This window comes from Salvelinus fontinalis, unplaced genomic scaffold (assembly GCF_029448725.1).
Source record: "Salvelinus fontinalis isolate EN_2023a unplaced genomic scaffold, ASM2944872v1 scaffold_0492, whole genome shotgun sequence".
In the NCBI taxonomy this organism is placed as follows: Eukaryota; Metazoa; Chordata; class Actinopteri; order Salmoniformes; family Salmonidae; genus Salvelinus; species Salvelinus fontinalis.
Genome location: NW_026600701.1, coordinates 111,611 through 123,975, shown reverse-complemented (window position 1 = coordinate 123,975; position 12,365 = coordinate 111,611). Strand labels below are relative to the sequence as shown.

Genomic DNA, 12,365 nt, shown 5'->3' with positions numbered 1-12,365 from the left:
GTGGCGCAGCGGAAGCGTGCTTGGCCCATAACCCAGAGGTCGATGGATCGAAACCATCATCTGCTAACCTGTTTTTTTAGCAATGGAGTACGAACAAAAATTTAAAAAAATCGTAATTTCATGGGCATTTGTCAGTGCCTGCCATTATATATGTTTTTACCTCTTCTATCAGTTCATATAGGTCATACTGATAACACAGTGCCCCAGTGGCCTAATGGATAAGATACTGTACTCCTAAGTCAGGGTTTGTGGGTCCAAGCTTGGGTGGTTGGAAGCAGAGTGGCGCAGCGGAAGCGTGCTTGGCCCATAACCCAGAGGTCGATGGATCGAAACCATCATCTGCTAACCTGTATTTTTAGCAATGGAGTACGAACAAAAATAAAAAATTCGTAATTTCATGGGCATTTGTCAGTGCCTGCCATTATATATTTTTTTACCTCTTCTATCAGTTCCTATAGGTCACACTGAGAACACAGTGCCCCAGTTGCCTAATGGATAAGATACTGTACTCCTAAGTCAGGGTTTGTGGGTCCAATCTTGGGTGGTTGGAAGCAGAGTGGCGCAGCGGAAGCGTGCTGGGCCCATAACCCAGAGGTCGATGGATCGAAACCATCCTCTGCTAACCTGTTTTTTTAGCAATGGAGTACGAACAAAAATAAAAAATTCGTAATTTCATGGGCATTTGTCAGTGCCTGCCATTATATATGTTTTTACCTCTTCTATCAGTTCATATAGGTCATACTGATAACACAGTGCCCCAGTGGCCTAATGGATAAGATACTGTACTCCTAAGTCAGGGTTTGTGGGTCCAATCTTGGGTGGTTGGAAGCAGAGTGGCGCAGCGGAAGCGTGCTGGGCCCATAACCCAGAGGTCGATGGATCGAAACCATCATCTGCTAACCTGTTTTTTTAGCAATGGAGTACGAACAAAAATAAAAAATTCGTAATTTCATGGGCATTTGTCAGTGCCTGCCATTATATATTTTTTTACCTCTTCTATCAGTTCGTATAGGTCATACTGAGAACACAGTGCCCCAGTGGCCTAATGGATAAGGCACTGGCCTCCTAAGCCAGGGATTGTGGGTTCAAGTCCCATCTGGGGTGGTTGGAAGCAGAGTGGCGCAGCGGAAGCGTGCTGGGCCCATAACCCAGAGGTCGATGGATCGAAACCATCCTCTGCTAACCTGTTTTTTTTAGCAATGGAATACGAACAAAAATAAAAAAAATCGTAATTTCATGGGCATTTGTCAGTGCCTGCCATTATATTTTTTTTTACCTCTTCTATCAGTTCGTATAGGTCATACTGAGAACACAGTGCCCCAGTGGCCTACTGGATAAGGCACTAGCCTCCTAAGCCAGGGATTGTGGGTTCAAGTCCCATCTGGGGTGGTTGGAAGCAGAGTGGCGCAGCGGAAGCGTGCTGGACCCATAACCCAGAGGTCGATGGATCGAAACCATCATCCGCTAACCTGTTTTTTTAGCAATGGAGTACGAACAAAAATAAAAAATTCGTAATTTCATGGGCATTTGTCAGTGCCTGCCATTATATATTTTTTTACCTCTTCTATCAGTTCGTATAGGTCACACTGAGAACACAGTGCCCCAGTGGCCTAATGGATAAGATACTGTACTCCTAAGCCAGGGATTGTGGGTTCAATCTTGGGTGGTTGGAAGCAGAGTGGGGCAGCGGAAGCGTGCTTGGCCCATTACCCAGAGGTCGATGGATCGAAACCATCATCTGCTAACCTGTTTTTTTAGCAATGGAGTACGAACAAAAATTTAAAAAAATCGTAATTTCATGGGCATTTGTCAGTGCCTGCCATTATATATTTTTTTACCTCTTCTATCAGTTCGTATAGGTCACACTGAGAACACAGTGCCCCAGTTGCCTAATGGATAAGATACTGTACTCCTAAGTCAGGGTTTGTGGGTCCAATCTTGGGTGGTTGGAAGCAGAGTGGCGCAGCGGAAGCGTGCTGGGCCCATAACCCAGAGGTCGATGGATCGAAACCATCCTCTGCTAACCTGTTTTTTTAGCAATGGAGTACGAACAAAAATAAAAAATTCGTAATTTCATGGGCATTTGTCAGTGCCTGCCATTATATATGTTTTTACCTCTTCTATCAGTTCATATAGGTCATACTGATAACACAGTGCCCCAGTGGCCTAATGGATAAGATACTGTACTCCTAAGTCAGGGTTTGTGGGTCCAATCTTGGGTGGTTGGAAGCAGAGTGGAGCAGCGGAAGCGTGCTGGGCCCATAACCCAGAGGTCGATGGATCGAAACCATCATCTGCTAACCTGTTTTTTTAGCAATGGAGTACGAACAAAAATAAAAAATTCGTATTTTCATGGGCATTTGTCAGTGCCTGCCATTATATATTTTTTTACCTCTTCTATCAGTTCGTATAGGTCATACTGAGAACACAGTGCCCCAGTGGCCTACTGGATAAGGCACTAGCCTCCTAAGCCAGGGATTGTGGGTTCAAGTCCCATCTGGGGTGGTTGGAAGCAGAGTGGCGCAGCGGAAGCGTGCTGGGCCCATAACCCAGAGGTCGATGGATAGAAACCATCATCCGCTAACCTGTTTTTTTAGCAATGGAGTACGAACAAAAATAAAAAATTCGTAATTTCATGGGCATTTGTCAGTGCCTGCCATTATATATTTTTTTACCTCTTCTATCAGTTCGTATAGGTCACACTGAGAACACAGTGCCCCAGTGGCCTAATGGATAAGATACTGTACTCCTAAGCCAGGGATTGTGGGTTCAATCTTGGGTGGTTGGAAGCAGAGTGGCGCAGCGGAAGCGTGCTTGGCCCATAACCCAGAGGTCGATGGATCGAAGCCATCATCTGCAAACCTGTTTTTTTAGCAATGGAGTACGAACAAAAATAAAAAATTCGTAATTTCATGGGCATTTGTCAGTGCCTGCCATTATATATTTTTTTACCTCTTCTATCAGTTCGTATAGGTCATACTGCGAACACAGTGCCCCAGTGGCCTAATGGATAAGGCACTGGCCTCCTAAGCCAGGGGTTGTGGGTTCAAGTCCCATCTGGGGTGGTTGAAAGCAGAGTGGCGCAGCGGAAGCGTGCTGGGCCCATATCCCAGAGGTCGATGGATCGAAACCATCCTCTGCTAACATGTTTTTTTAGCAATGGAGTATGAACAAAAATAAAAAATTCGTAATTTCATGGGCATTTGTCAGTGCCTGCCATTGTATATTTTTTTACCTCTTCTATCAGTTCGTATAGGTCATACTGAGAACACAGTGCCCCAGTGGCCTAATGGATAAGGCACTTGCCTCCGAAGCCAGGGATTGTGGGTTCAAGTCACATCTGGGGTGGTTGGAAGCAGAGTGGCGCAGCGGAAGCGTGCTTGGCCCATAACCCAGAGGTCGATGGATCGAAACCATCATCTGCTAACCTGTTTTTTTAGCAATGGAGTACGAACAAAAATTAAAAAAAATCGTAATTTCATGGGCATTTGTCAGTGCCTGCCATTATATTTTTTTTTACCTCTTCTATCAGTTCGTATAGGTCACACTGAGAACACAGTGCCCCAGTTGCCTAATGGATAAGATACTGTACTCCTAAGTCAGGGTTTGTGGGTCCAATCTTGGGTGGTTGGAAGCAGAGTGGCGCAGCGGAAGCGTGCTGGGCCCATAACCCAGAGGTCGATGGATCGAAACCATCCTCTGCTAACCTGTTTTTTTAGCAATGGAGTACGAACAAAAATAAAAAATTCGTAATTTCATGGGCATTTGTCAGTGCCTGCCATTATATATGTTTTTACCTCTTCTATCAGTTCATATAGGTCATACTGATAACACAGTGCCCCAGTGGCCTAATGGATAAGATACTGTACTCCTAAGTCAGGGTTTGTGGGTCCAATCTTGGGTGGTTGGAAGCAGAGTGGCGCAGCGGAAGCGTGCTGGGCCCATAACCCAGAGGTCGATGGATCGAAACCATCATCTGCTAACCTGTTTTTTTAGCAATGGAGTACGAACAAAAATAAAAAATTCGTAATTTCATGGGCATTTGTCAGTGCCTGCCATTATATATTTTTTTACCTCTTCTATCAGTTCGTATAGGTCATACTGAGAACACAGTGCCCCAGTGGCCTAATGGATAAGGCACTGGCCTCCTAAGCCAGGGATTGTGGGTTCAAGTCCCATCTGGGGTGGTTGGAAGCAGAGTGGCGCAGCGGAAGCGTGCTGGGCCCATAACCCAGAGGTCGATGGATCGAAACCATCCTCTGCTAACCTGTTTTTTTTAGCAATGGAATACGAACAAAAATAAAAAAAATCGTAATTTCATGGGCATTTGTCAGTGCCTGCCATTATATTTTTTTTTACCTCTTCTATCAGTTCGTATAGGTCATACTGAGAACACAGTGCCCCAGTGGCCTACTGGATAAGGCACTAGCCTCCTAAGCCAGGGATTGTGGGTTCAAGTCCCATCTGGGGTGGTTGGAAGCAGAGTGGCGCAGCGGAAGCGTGCTGGACCCATAACCCAGAGGTCGATGGATCGAAACCATCATCCGCTAACCTGTTTTTTTAGCAATGGAGTACGAACAAAAATAAAAAATTCGTAATTTCATGGGCATTTGTCAGTGCCTGCCATTATATATTTTTTTACCTCTTCTATCAGTTCGTATAGGTCACACTGAGAACACAGTGCCCCAGTGGCCTAATGGATAAGATACTGTACTCCTAAGCCAGGGATTGTGGGTTCAATCTTGGGTGGTTGGAAGCAGAGTGGGGCAGCGGAAGCGTGCTTGGCCCATTACCCAGAGGTCGATGGATCGAAACCATCATCTGCTAACCTGTTTTTTTAGCAATGGAGTCCGAACAAAAATTTAAAAAAATCGTAATTTCATGGGCATTTGTCAGTGCCTGCCATTATATATTTTTTTACCTCTTCTATCAGTTCGTATAGGTCACACTGAGAACACAGTGCCCCAGTTGCCTAATGGATAAGATACTGTACTCCTAAGTCAGGGTTTGTGGGTCCAATCTTGGGTGGTTGGAAGCAGAGTGGCGCAGCGGAAGCGTGCTGGGCCCATAACCCAGAGGTCGATGGATCGAAACCATCCTCTGCTAACCTGTTTTTTTAGCAATGGAGTACGAACAAAAATAAAAAATTCGTAATTTCATGGGCATTTGTCAGTGCCTGCCATTATATATGTTTTTACCTCTTCTATCAGATCATATAGGTCATACTGATAACACAGTGCCCCAGTGGCCTAATGGATAAGATACTGTACTCCTAAGTCAGGGTTTGTGGGTCCAATCTTGGGTGGTTGGAAGCAGAGTGGAGCAGCGGAAGCGTGCTGGGCCCATAACCCAGAGGTCGATGGATCGAAACCATCATCTGCTAACCTGTTTTTTTAGCAATGGAGTACGAACAAAAATAAAAAATTCGTAATTTCATGGGCATTTGTCAGTGCCTGCCATTATATATGTTTTTACCTCTTCTATCAGTTCATATAGGTCATACTGATAACACAGTGCCCCAGTGGCCTAATGGATAAGATACTGTACTCCTAAGTCAGGGTTTGTGGGTCCAATCTTGGGTGGTTGGAAGCAGAGTGGAGCAGCGGAAGCGTGCTGGGCCCATAACCCAGAGGTCGATGGATCGAAACCATCATCTGCTAACCTGTTTTTTTAGCAATGGAGTACGAACAAAAATAAAAAATTCGTAATTTCATGGGCATTTGTCAGTGCCTGCCATTATATATTTTTTTACCTCTTCTATCAGTTCGTATAGGTCATACTGAGAACACAGTGCCCCAGTGGCCTAATGGATAAGATACTGTACTCCTAAGCCAGGGATTGTGGGTTCAATCTTGGGTGGTTGGAAGCAGAGTGGGGCAGCGGAAGCGTGCTTGGCCCATTACCCAGAGGTCGATGGATCGAAACCATCATCTGCTAACCTGTTTTTTTAGCAATGGAGTACGAACAAAAATTTAAAAAAATCGTAATTTCATGGGCATTTGTCAGTGCCTGCCATTATATATTTTTTTACCTCTTCTATCAGTTCGTATAGGTCACACTGAGAACACAGTGCCCCAGTTGCCTAATGGATAAGATACTGTACTCCTAAGTCAGGGTTTGTGGGTCCAATCTTGGGTGGTTGGAAGCAGAGTGGCGCAGCGGAAGCGTGCTGGGCCCATAACCCAGAGGTCGATGGATCGAAACCATCCTCTGCTAACCTGTTTTTTTAGCAATGGAGTACGAACAAAAATAAAAAATTCGTAATTTCATGGGCATTTGTCAGTGCCTGCCATTATATATGTTTTTACCTCTTCTATCAGTTCATATAGGTCATACTGATAACACAGTGCCCCAGTGGCCTAATGGATAAGATACTGTACTCCTAAGTCAGGGTTTGTGGGTCCAATCTTGGGTGGTTGGAAGCAGAGTGGAGCAGCGGAAGCGTGCTGGGCCCATAACCCAGAGGTCGATGGATCGAAACCATCATCTGCTAACCTGTTTTTTTAGCAATGGAGTACGAACAAAAATAAAAAATTCGTAATTTCATGGGCATTTGTCAGTGCCTGCCATTATATATTTTTTTACCTCTTCTATCAGTTCGTATAGGTCATACTGAGAACACAGTGCCCCAGTGGCCTACTGGATAAGGCACTAGCCTCCTAAGCCAGGGATTGTGGGTTCAAGTCCCATCTGGGGTGGTTGGAAGCAGAGTGGCGCAGCGGAAGCGTGCTGGGCCCATAACCCAGAGGTCGATGGATCGAAACCATCATCCGCTAACCTGTTTTTTTAGCAATGGAGTACGAACAAAAATAAAAAATTCGTAATTTCATGGGCATTTGTCAGTGCCTGCCATTATATATTTTTTTACCTCTTCTATCAGTTCGTATAGGTCACACTGAGAACACAGTGCCCCAGTGGCCTAATGGATAAGATACTGTACTCCTAAGCCAGGGATTGTGGGTTCAATCTTGGGTGGTTGGAAGCAGAGTGGCGCAGCGGAAGCGTGCTTGGCCCATAACCCAGAGGTCGATGGATCGAAGCCATCATCTGCTAACCTGTTTTTTTAGCAATGGAGTACGAACAAAAATAAAAAAATCGTAATTTCATGGGCATTTGTCAGTGCTTGCCATTATATATTTTTTTACCTCTTCTATCAGTTCGTATAGGTCACACTGAGAACACAGTGCCCCAGTTGCCTAATGGATAAGATACTGTACTCCTAAGTCAGGGTTTGTGGGTCCAATCTTGGGTGGTTGGAAGCAGAGTGGCACAGCGGAAGCGTGCTGGGCCCATAACCCAGAGGTCGATGGATCGAAACCATCCTCTGCTAACCTGTTTTTTTAGCAATGGAGTACGAACAAAAATAAAAAAATTGTAATTTCATGGGCATTTGTCAGTGCCTGCCATTATATATGTTTTTACCTCTTCTATCAGTTCATATAGGTCATACTGATAACACAGTGCCCCAGTGGCCTAATGGATAAGATACTGTACTCCTAAGTCAGGGTTTGTGGGTCCAATGTTGGGTGGTTGGAAGCAGAGTGGCGCAGCGGAAGCGTGCTGGGCCCATAACCCAGAGGTCGATGGATCGAAACCATCATCTGCTAACCTGTTTTTTTAGCAATGGAGTACGAACAAAAATAAAAAATTCGTAATTTCATGGGCATTTGTCAGTGCCTGCCATTATATATTTTTTTACCTCTTCTATCAGTTCATATAGGTCATACTGATAACACAGTGCCCCAGTGGCCTAATGGATAAGATACTGTACTCCTAAGTCAGGGTTTGTGGGTCCAATCTTGGGTGGTTTGAAGCAGAGTGGCGCAGCGGAAGCGTGCTGGGCCCATAACCCAGAGGTCGATGGATCGAAACCATCCTCGGCTAACCTGTTTTTTTAGCAATGGAGTACGAACAAAAATAAAAAATTTGTAATTTCATGGGCATTTGTCAGTGCCTGCCATTATATATGTTTTTACCTCTTCTATCAGTTCATATAGGTCATACTGATAACACAGTGCCCCAGTGGCCTAATGGATAAGATACTGTACTCCTAAGTCAGGGTTTGTGGGTCCAATGTTGGGTGGTTGGAAGCAGAGTGGCGCAGCGGAAGCGTGCTGGGCCCATAACCCAGAGGTCGATGGATCGAAACCATCATCTGCTAACCTGTTTTTTTAGCAATGGAGTACGAACAAAAATAAAAAATTCGTAATTTCATGGGCATTTGTCAGTGCCTGCCATTATATATTTTTTTACCTCTTCTATCAGTTCATATAGGTCATACTGATAACACAGTGCCCCAGTGGCCTAATGGATAAGATACTGTACTCCTAAGTCAGGGTTTGTGGGTCCAATCTTGGGTGGTTGGAAGCAGAGTGGCGCAGCGGAAGCGTGCTGGGCCCATAACCCAGAGGTCGATGGATCGAAACCATCATCTGCTAACCTGTTTTTTTAGCAATGGAGTACGAACAAAAATAAAAAATTCGTAATTTCATGGGCATTTGTCAGTGCCTGCCATTATATATTTTTTTACCTCTTCTATCAGTTCATATAGGTCATACTGATAACACAGTGCCCCAGTGGCCTAATGGATAAGATACTGTACTCCTAAGTCAGGGTTTGTGGGTCCAATGTTGGGTGGTTGGAAGCAGAGTGGCGCAGCGGAAGCGTGCTGGGCCCATAACCCAGAGGTCGATGGATCGAAACCATCCTCTGCTAACCTGTTTTTTTAGCAATGGAGTACGAACAAAAATAAAAAATTCGTAATTTCATGGGCATTTGTCAGTGCCTGCCATTATATATGTTTTTACCTCTTCTATCAGTTCATATAGGTCATACTGATAACATAGTGCCCCAGTGGCCTAATGGATAAGATACTGTACTCCTAAGTCAGGGTTTGTGGGTCCAATCTTGGGTGGTTGGAAGCAGAGTGGAGCAGCGGAAGCGTGCTGGGCCCATAACCCAGAGGTCGATGGATCGAAACCATCATCTGCTAACCTGTTTTTTTAGCAATGGAGTACGAACAAAAATAAAAAATTCGTAATTTCATGGGCATTTGTCAGTGCCTGCCATTATATATTTTTTTACCTCTTCTATCAGTTCGTATAGGTCATACTGAGAACACAGTGCCCCAGTGGCCTACTGGATAAGGCACTAGCCTCCTAAGCCAGGGATTGTGGGTTCAAGTCCCATCTGGGGTGGTTGGAAGCAGAGTGGCGCAGCGGAAGCGTGCTGGGCCCATAACCCAGAGGTCGATGGATCGAAGCCATCATCTGCAAACCTGTTTTTTTAGCAATGGAGTACGAACAAAAATTAAAAAAAATCGTAATTTCATGGGCATTTGTCAGTGCCTGCCATTATATATGTTTTTACCTCTTCTATCAGTTCATATAGGTCATACTGATAACACAGTTCCCCAGTGGCCTAATGGATAAGATACTGTACTCCTAAGTCAGGGTTTGTGGGTCCAAGCTTGGGTGGTTGGAAGCAGAGTGGCGCAGCGGAAGCGTGCTTGGCCCATAACCCAGAGGTCGATGGATCGAAACCATCATCTGCTAACCTGTTTTTTTAGCAATGGAGTACGAACAAAAATAAAAAAATCGTAATTTCATGGGCATTTGTCAGTGCTTGCCATTATATATTTTTTTACCTCTTCTATCAGTTCGTATAGGTCACACTGAGAACACAGTGCCCCAGTTGCCTAATGGATAAGATACTGTACTCCTAAGTCAGGGTTTGTGGGTCCAATCTTGGGTGGTTGGAAGCAGAGTGGCGCAGCGGAAGCGTGCTGGGCCCATAACCCAGAGGTCGATGGATCGAAACCATCATCTGCTAACCTGTTTTTTTAGCAATGGAGTACGAACAAAAATAAAAAATTTGTAATTTCATGGGCATTTGTCAGTGCCTGCCATTATATATTTTTTTACCTCTTCTATCAGTTCATATAGGTCATACTGATAACACAGTGCCCCAGTGGCCTAATGGATAAGATACTGTACTCCTAAGTCAGGGTTTGTGGGTCCAATCTTGGGTGGTTGGAAGCAGAGTGGCGCAGCGGAAGCGTGCTGGGCCCATAACCCAGAGGTCGATGGATCGAAACCATCCTCTGCTAACCTGTTTTTTTAGCAATGGAGTACGAACAAAAATAAAAAATTCGTAATTTCATGGGCATTTGTCAGTGCCTGCCATTATATATGTTTTTACCTCTTCTATCAGTTCATATAGGTCATACTGATAACACAGTGCCCCAGTGGCCTAATGGATAAGATACTGTACTCCTAAGTCAGGGTTTGTGGGTCCAATCTTGGGTGGTTGGAAGCAGAGTGGAGCAGCGGAAGCGTGCTGGGCCCATAACCCAGAGGTCGATGGATCGAAACCATCATCTGCTAACCTGTTTTTTTAGCAATGGAGTACGAACAAAAATAAAAAATTCGTAATTTCATGGGCATTTGTCAGTGCCTGCCATTATATATTTTTTTACCTCTTCTATCAGTTCGTATAGGTCATACTCAGAACACAGTGCCCCAGTGGCCTACTGGATAAGGCACTAGCCTCCTAAGCCAGGGATGGTGGGTTCAAGTCCCATCTGGGGTAGTTGGAAGCAGAGTGGCGCAGCGGAAGCGTGCTGGGCCCATAACCCAGAGGTCGATGGATCGAAACCATCATCCGCTAACCTGTTTTTTTAGCAATGGAGTACGAACAAAAATAAAAAATTCGTAATTTCATGGGCATTTGTCAGTGCCTGCCATTATATATTTTTTTACCTCTTCTATCAGTTCGTATAGGTCACACTGAGAACACAGTGCCCCAGTGGCCTAATGGATAAGATACTGTACTCCTAAGCCAGGGATTGTGGGTTCAATCTTGGGTGGTTGGAAGCAGAGTGGCGCAGCGGAAGCGTGCTTGGCCCATAACCCAGAGGTCGATGGATCGAAGCCATCAGCTGCAAACCTGTTTTTTAGCAATGGAGTACGAACAAAAATAAAAAAAATCGTAATTTCATGTGCATTTGTCAGTGCCTGCAATTATATATTTTTTTACCTCTTCTATCAGTTCGTATAGGTCATACTGAGAACACAGTGCCCCAGTGGCCTACTGGATAAGGCACTGGCCTCCTAAGCCAGGGATTGTGGGTTCAAGTCCCATCTGGGGTGGTTTGAAGCAGAGTGGCGCAGCGGAAGTGTGCTGGGCCCATAACCCAGAGGTCGATGGATCGAAACCATCCTCTGCTAACATCTTTTTTTAGCAATGGAGTATGAACAAAAATTAAAAAAATCGTAATTTCATGGGCATTTGTCAGTGCCTGCCATTATATATGTTTTTACCTCTTCTATCAGTTCATATAGGTCATACTGATAACACAGTGCCCCAGTGGCCTAATGGATAAGATACTGTACTCCTAAGTCAGGGTTTGTGGGTCCAAGCTTGGGTGGTTGGAAGCAGAGTGGCGCAGCGGAAGCGTGCTTGGCCCATAACCCAGAGGTCGATGGATCGAAACCATCATCTGCTAACCTGTTTTTTTAGCAATGGAGTACGAACAAAAATAAAAAAATCGTAATTTCATGGGCATTTGTCAGTGCTTGCCATTATATATTTTTTTACCTCTTCTATCAGTTCGTATAGGTCACACTGAGAACACAGTGCCCCAGTTGCCTAATGGATAAGATACTGTACTCCTAAGTCAGGGTTTGTGGGTCCAATCTTGGGTGGTTGGAAGCAGAGTGGCGCAGCGGAAGCGTGCTGGGCCCATAACCCAGAGGTCGATGGATCGAAACCATCATCTGCTAACCTGTTTTTTTAGCAATGGAGTACGAACAAAAATAAAAAATTTGTAATTTCATGGGCATTTGTCAGTGCCTGCCATTATATATTTTTTTACCTCTTCTATCAGTTCATATAGGTCATACTGATAACACAGTGCCCCAGTGGCCTAATGGATAAGATACTGTACTCCTAAGTCAGGGTTTGTGGGTCCAATCTTGGGTGGTTGGAAGCAGAGTGGCGCAGCGGAAGCGTGCTGGGCCCATAACCCAGAGGTCGATGGATCGAAACCATCCTCTGCTAACCTGTTTTTTTAGCAATGGAGTACGAACAAAAATAAAAAATTCGTAATTTCATGGGCATTTGTCAGTGCCTGCCATTATATATGTTTTTACCTCTTCTATCAGTTCATATAGGTCATACTGATAACACAGTGCCCCAGTGGCCTAATGAATAAGATACTGTACTCCTAAGTCAGGGTTTGTGGGTCCAATCTTGGGTGGTTGGAAGCAGAGTGGAGCAGCGGAAGCGTGCTGGGCCCATAACCCAGAGGTCGATGGATCGAAACCATCATCTGCTAACCTGTTTTTTTAGCAATGGAGTACGAA

At 44.7% G+C, this 12,365-nt stretch overlaps 4 non-coding genes across 4 annotated transcripts; all 4 read left to right on the top strand.

Annotated features, from left to right (window-relative positions):
* The first annotated feature begins 1,031 nt into the window (after window positions 1-1,031).
* Window positions 1,032-1,104, top strand: trnar-ccu (transfer RNA arginine (anticodon CCU)). Its single transcript has one exon. It is a non-coding gene; the product is annotated as a tRNA-Arg (tRNA).
* A 1,888-nt stretch (window positions 1,105-2,992) lies between these two features.
* Window positions 2,993-3,065, top strand: trnar-ccu (transfer RNA arginine (anticodon CCU)). The gene has a single exon. It is a non-coding gene; the product is annotated as a tRNA-Arg (tRNA).
* Window positions 3,066-4,114: 1,049 nt separating this feature from the next.
* trnar-ccu (transfer RNA arginine (anticodon CCU)) lies at window positions 4,115-4,187 on the top strand. The gene has a single exon. It is a non-coding gene; the product is annotated as a tRNA-Arg (tRNA).
* Window positions 4,188-11,077: 6,890 nt separating this feature from the next.
* Window positions 11,078-11,150, top strand: trnar-ccu (transfer RNA arginine (anticodon CCU)). The gene has a single exon. It is a non-coding gene; the product is annotated as a tRNA-Arg (tRNA).
* The last annotated feature ends 1,215 nt before the right edge of the window (window positions 11,151-12,365 follow it).